Below are 7245 nucleotides of genomic sequence, written 5' to 3' on the forward strand. Positions count from 1 at the left end.
AGCCCCCTCCTAGGTGCTATGGAGATAAAAGAAGAACAGTCTCTGGACAAGTTACTTCTTGCTGATGGAGACAAGATATACACTGGTGAAGCAATTTGAAAACAAAACTGCAAATACAAAAGGGCTAAATTATTTGATGCAAACAAATACATGGCTTTCCCTTTCCATAGTTACTAGGCAGTGGGTTGCCAGGCATACGACTGGCCTCATATACTGTGCTACTCCAAAACACCCCCTTTTAGACTGCATAGCCCACAAAATGCCCGTGCATGGGGAAATGGAGGTGCTTCTTCTCCTTCTACTAACCTGGGTTTTGGAGATGATTGGCGGGGATGGAGAAAATGTTGTTTTTTTTTTTAATCTCTGAGCCTTGGAAGTGTAAGAGGCAGTCTGCCCTTCTTCAGTGTGTAAATGTGCTGATACGGCTTCTTTTGTTCTCTGGACCTCTGAGGCTCCTATGGATGGAGAAGACTGACATCAGACACAAGACTGCTCACAGATTTTTTATTTTTTGGAAGGGGGAAGGCAAGGCAATTGGGGTTAAGTGACTTGCCCAAGATCTCACAGCTAGAAAGTGTTTCAAGTGTCTGAGGTCGGATTTGAACTCAGTTCCTTCTGACTCCAGGACTGGTGCTATATTCACTGAGCCACCTAGCCGCCCCAGCTCACAGATTTTGAAGTGGAAATAAGTAGAAACTCAGAGGGACACAATGGCTACTGAGGCATTTTATATATATATATATAATATATATATATGTATGTATATATACACATATATGTTCTATCATAAGACTGAGACATATCAGTATTGACTTCTGGGGCATTTTGATAACACTGACTTCATGGACAGCCAGAGGCACAAACACACTAGTGCAGTTTGGGACCAGGAAATCCTGGTTCCTGTTTGTTCATGCATCTCCAACAAGCAGTCACGGAAGGTTTCCACAGCACTCTCTAATCTTGGTACAGAAACTTGGTTAGAGTCTCTATACAGCTCTGCTTTTACTGAGAGATAGGAGAGCCACTGCAAGATGCCAGCTTCTGGGTTAACTTCCTTTTGGAGTCCCATGAGCTAGACCTCATCTGGAGAAGCTGCAACTGGTGGAAATAGATGCCAACCCAAATGGGGTCTTTCCTGCCTCAGGCATTGGAATGAACAGAATTTGAAGTCTGTTAGGTTATGTCCAATTGATTCTTCTACTTTTATTATGCATTTGTGTAATACAATTAAACTGCTAAATAAGATAATCTTTGCACAGAGGTTTGTGACTGACACATGTTAAGGCCTGTTCTGTCCTGTAGACAACCATTAACTAAACTGCTAGGGAAGAGAAAGCAATGGATCCATGATGTAATGGAAATCACTTTCGACCAATCCATAATGATGACATAGCCCCCTCCTAGGTGCTATGGAGATAAAAGAAGAATGGTCTCTGGACAATTTACTTCTTGTTGGTGGAGACAAGAAATACAATGGTGAAGTCATCTGAGAACAAAACACTGAACCCAGAGCATGTAGGAGGTCCTGAATGTGTCAAGGACAAAGTCTTCAAACTGACATCATCTGTTGTTTGCACCCCAAGCTGGATTCTCTGTGTGTCCTTGGGAGGCAAGACAGGTACCAGCTGGTCTGTGCCAGGCTGGGAAAATGATTGTGCAGCTGGGGTCCTTTGCAGATAAGCAGACCCTCCTATCTCATAGTCTAGCAGTTTCCAAGGAAAAAAGTGTCAGCTTTTGCTATGCCTTGTTCCTCCCCTTCAGGAACGATTTTGCCCTTTCCCCACCATGACTGTGCCTCTCCCCTCCCATGCCATGCTCCTTCCTGTTTTCTCTTGCTCCTTTTGTTGGGTTCTCATAAATATGAAACTTCCGTGAGGACTGTGAACTCTTTGGGTTCTACAGGCTTGTTCACTTCTCTTGTGATAAGCCCGGTTTTGGCATAAGTCTCACGATGTTGTGATTTTCTGTTGACACACAGCATATTGTGAAAGGAAGGAAGGTGTATGGCCCATTAAAGATTGAATGTGATACAAGGACTGCACAAATCCTATTCCTAGAAACACACAAAATAAGAGCTTGGAAAAAGTAAAAATAGAAGGCAGAACAATTGAGTGGCAGGCTGCCCGCCAAGGTCCTGACTGCTAAGTGATACCAAGAGCTGTCTACTTATTCCAAAAAGGCACCCAAGATGTCCCGCATGACAGCTTGCCCTCCCTGAGTCTTGGAAGTATAGAGGAGAAATTGGATCCTATGGTTTTTTTAAACTATGGATCGTTGTTTGTATGTTTTTATGTCTGATAATGAGTCTGATGGAAACAAAAGTCAAACAGCTATTTCCAAAAGATACAGTTGGGAGGAATTGGTTATATTGGTTCTCATATCATCACATCAAAGAAGAAGATGACTGATGCCCTTGTGGGAAGCCAGTGAGCAAGACTATATTTGGCTCCAGTAGGAGAAGTAACAGAAGGGAAGGAAGTCCTGAGAAAAGGGACATTAAGGAAAGCATATATGTGTGTATGTGTATATGTGCATGTGCATATATGTGTATATTTATATATACATATATATGTACACACACGTGTGTGTGTGTCTAATGGTAGCCATCACTGGGGGGAAGACAAGGAAAGAAAAAGAAATTTGCATGATAATTTTGTTGCATATTTGAAAGGAATAGCAAGTTGTACATAATAGATTTATACTTCCATATGTAATCATCTTTGTATTGTACTGTGTTGTAGAAATGCTTGTTTTATTCCATAAATCAAAAAATAAAATTAAAAAAAAAAACACCATAAAGAACTAAACTCAAAGGAAAGGTGAAGCAAAGCAGTCCTCAGGAAGAGATGGCATCTCCCCAAACCCCATTTCAGAACACATTTCAGTTGAGATTATCTAGCTAAACACACCTCTTTTCAGCTAGCAGGCCTGACCCAGGCCAATCTAGCTTAGGTTTAGGATTAGAAGGAAATGTAATCCTGGTTAGATACCACATAATAGTGAATGAAAGGAGGTTTACTTAACTATAAGAAAAAGGCACTCAGTAAGGGTGGAGCATTGCTCTACAGTTGGGCCTAGCTCCCCGCCGGCCTCTGGGTTAGCCAGATTGATGTGCTGGACAAAAGGCTAAGGGAGTAGCTCCTGACCCTTCATGTACCGGCTTTTGTATTTAGTCCACCAAGAAGTTATTAATGGTTTCTATTTCAACTATCCGAGACAGATTCAATACCGACTAAGGAAAAACTAGCCCAGTATACATTGGGCAAGGCCTTGGGATATTGTTCCTACCACTAGCCAAACATGTTCATTATTATTTTCATGACCCTTCTTTTTAAAAACTCCCATCTGGGGGCGGCCAGGTAGCACAGTGAGTAAGAGCACCGGCTCCAGTGTTGAGAAGACCTGGAGATCGAATCTCGGGCTCAGACACTTAGCACCCACCCAGAAACACCTGGCCGTGTAACCTTGAGCAAGTTACTTAACCCCAATTGCTTAGGGGCGGCCAGGTGGCTCAGCGAGTAAGAGTACCGTCGGGATGACCTGGATCAAATCCGGGCTCAGATACTCAGCACCACACCCAGAAATAACTGGCCGTATAACCTTGAGCAAGTTACTTAACCCCTATTGCTTTAAAAAAAAAAAAAAAAACTCCCATCTAACATTCTGTTATTTGCTGTCTGTTGCTACCTGATTCTCGAAATATGGATTGTGCTGTTCCTACTGTTTTGATAACTTTTATAAGTCAAATGGGGTTCTGAGTATTGACTAGAAATTCCTGGCCCAGACAGCGTGCTGAAGGCTGTCCTTTCCAAAGCTCCTCTCAGGCTTAGTATCCTTCAAATAACTAAATTGTCTGATAAATCAACAATGTTCCTTTTCCAGAGGGTCTAGAAACAGATTCCTCTAATTTTCCATATTTCCACTAGAGGGCAGCACTCCCCCATAATTTTCTTTGCTCCTTATGTAGTGAGATGAAGAACCATCCAATCCAACTCTTTTTCTGAGCATCCACTGAGTACAAAGGAACATCTTTGAAGGGAAATACAAAGGTACCGTCATGAAACTTTTCATTTGTCACCAAAGCAGAAATAGTATTTGGTTCCAGGGGCAGCTAGGTGGTGCCATGGAGAGAGCACCAGGCCTGAAATGCAGAAGACTCATCTTCCTGAGTTCAAATCAGACATTTACTAGCTGGGTGACCCTGAGCAAGTCACTTAACCCTTTTTGACTCAGTTTACTCACCTGTACAATGAGCTGGAGAAAAAAAATGACAAACCAGAATCCTTGCCAGGAAAACCCCAAATAGGGGCGGTTAGGTGTACCAGCCCTGGAGTCAAGAGGATGTGTGAGTTCAAATCCGGTCTCAGACACTTAACACAAAACTAGCCATGTGACCTTGGGCAAGTCACTTAACCCCAATTGCCCTGCCTTCCCCCCCTTCCAAAAAGCAAAAAACAAAAACCCAACCAAATGAGGTCACAACTGAAAAATTTATTCAATTCAACAAATATTAGGAGGTACCTACCATGTTCAAGGCACTGTGCTAGAGATACAGACCAAAAGGAACCAGTCTCTGCCTAAAGGAGTTTATATTCTATTGGGGTATATGACAGATATGCAGACAGGTACAATACAAAGAGCAATGGGAATATTTGAGGAGAGAGAGAAAACACTACTTACTGGGGGAGTCAGAGAAAACTAGCTAAGCCTTTAGGAAGAGAAAAATCATGCTCCTGCATTCCAGGAGCATGATGGAGTGTGTGCAAATGCACCAAAGCAAGAGGTGGCAGTTCAAGCTCGGGGACAATCAGCAACTCAATTTGGCTGGGATTTGGAATGTGTAAATGGGGAATAATTTGGGGGGAAAATTGGAAAGGTGACTTGAAGACGGATTATAGGGAATTTTGAAATAACGGGCTGAGTAATTTGTATTGTTATTCTAGAAGGAATCTTGAATGACTGAAGGGTTTTGAGTGGAAGAGAGATGATGACTCAATAAAGAGAAGTATGTAATTAATGATTACTGGAAGAGATGGCAGAGCTCAGTGCAGGTTTTCTTCATGGATGAGAGAGACCTCAGCATGTCTGTGAATAGCAGAGAATGGGCCAATAAGTAAAGAAAAATTGAAGGTGAGAGAGAGACAGGGAATTATTGACAAGGCAAATTTCCCAGAAGAAATGGGAAAAAGAAGGGATGCGATCACATGGAAAGTGTCTCAGGGAAGATTATGTTGGGCATTGTGTGAAGTAGAGAGTAGAAAGCGACAGACCAGTGTCGGGGAAGCAGAGTAGAAAGCTTTTACAGTGGTCTAGGTGAGAGATGATAAGAATCTGAACGATAACTGTTAATGGAAAAGAGCTGGGTTGAAGAGATGTGGGAGGGACTGAATCAATGGGACCTGAAAACCAACTGTGTATAGGACAGGGGAGGGGAAAAGGGGAGGAAATCAAGGGTGACTTTATGATTACAAGTAAGGTGATGGATGGAATAGTACCACCCTCCCTCCTCAGAGAACAGGAAATCTGAAGGTGTCACAAGTTTAGGAGGAAAGACGATTTATTATATTTTGAACATGTTAAGCTTCATAGGCCAATTGGACATATACAGGAACATGTCCAGAAGGCATATGGAGATATGAAAGTGAAGTTCAGGAGACTGATAAGGGTCATATACACTTATAGATTTCAAATTTGTCTGAATAAAGATGATCATTGAACCAATGGTAGTGGGTGAGATCACCAAGGAAAAAAGCCAAGAGAGAAAGAAGGCCCAGGGCAGAATCTTGGGAGAACTCCATGCTTACTGGTTAGAAGAAAGATGATGATACAGAAAAGAAGACTGAAAAGTCATGGAAAGACAAGAGGAAGATGAATCAGGAGAGAGCAATAATAATAGAAGCCCAGGCACTAGGTGGCCCAGTGAATAGAGCACCAGCCCTGGAGTCAGGAGGACCTGAGTTCAAATCCATCCTCAGACACTTAACACCTGTTAACTGTTTGACCTTGGGCAAGTCACTTAACCCAATTGCCCTGCCTTCCCTCCCCCCAAAAAAGACAAAAATAGTCATAATAATAATGATAATAATAGAAGCCGAGGGAGGAAAGAGTATCCAAAAAGAGGAGTTTGTTAATACTGTCAAAAGCTGAAGAAAGTTCAATAAATCAATCAATACATATTTATTAATATGTATTACCAGGTAGTTGTCTAGGTGTTGGGGACACAAGTTCAAAAAATGAAGTAATCTCTACTCACAGGAAGTTTATATTCTAATAAACAGGATGCGGATTAAGAAAAGGTCATTCCATTTAGTGGTTGTAAAAGATCTTTGGTGAGCTTTGACAGGGAAGTTTCAGTAGAGTGGTGGAACTGAAAACTATGTTGCAAGAAGCTAAGAAGTGGATGGCTTCTGAGGAAGTGGAGACATCATATGGTGATGACTCAATAAAGAGAAATATGTAATTAATGATTACTGGAAGAGATGGCAGAGCTCAGTGAAGTTTTTCTTTATGGATGAGAGAGACCTCATCATGTCTGTGAACAGTAGAGAATGGGCCAATACGTAAAGAAAAATTGAAAGTAAGAGAAAGAGACAGGGAATGAATGACAAGGCAAGTTTCCCAGAGGACAGGGGAAAGGAAGGGATGGGATCAAGGAAACATATAAAAGGTTGGCCCTGGTAAGGAGAAAGGCTACTCATCCTTGGGGGCTGGAGCAAAAAGAGAAAAACAAAGGAAAATGTAGAAAGGTTTTGAGGTATAGAGTGGAAGAAGCCAAGGATCTCAGATCAAATGGTCTCAGTTTTATTCAGTGAAGAAAGAGGCAAAGTCATCTACAGAGAGACAGAGAGAGAGACAGAGACAGAGGAGGGGGGAAATGCTAGGGAGTTGAGAAAACAGGAGAAGGTTTGGAACAGTTATTGCTACATGGAACATGTTAGAGAGTGAATCAGGGAAAAAAATAAAAGAACTGTCATGAAATAGTGAAGGCCCAATTAACATGAAATAAGACAAATCTTCTAGTGTTCAATAAGCCAGAAAACAAATTACTTAGGCAAGAAAAAAATGCTGGAAAAACTGGAAAGCAGTCTTGGAAAAACTAGACTTATACTATATACACAATAAATTCAAGATGCATATGTGACCTTAATATTAAAGATTATACCATAAAAATGAGGAGAGAAGTGGATCATATACCTTTCATAGTTATGGGTAAAGGATGTATTCTTAACCAAACAAAGGATAGAG

The sequence above is a fragment of the Petaurus breviceps genome, unplaced genomic scaffold, assembly GCF_028583685.1.
Source record: "Petaurus breviceps papuanus isolate PSGF00001 unplaced genomic scaffold, PetGlider_PUasm1.0 229, whole genome shotgun sequence".
In the NCBI taxonomy this organism is placed as follows: Eukaryota; Metazoa; Chordata; class Mammalia; order Diprotodontia; family Petauridae; genus Petaurus; species Petaurus breviceps.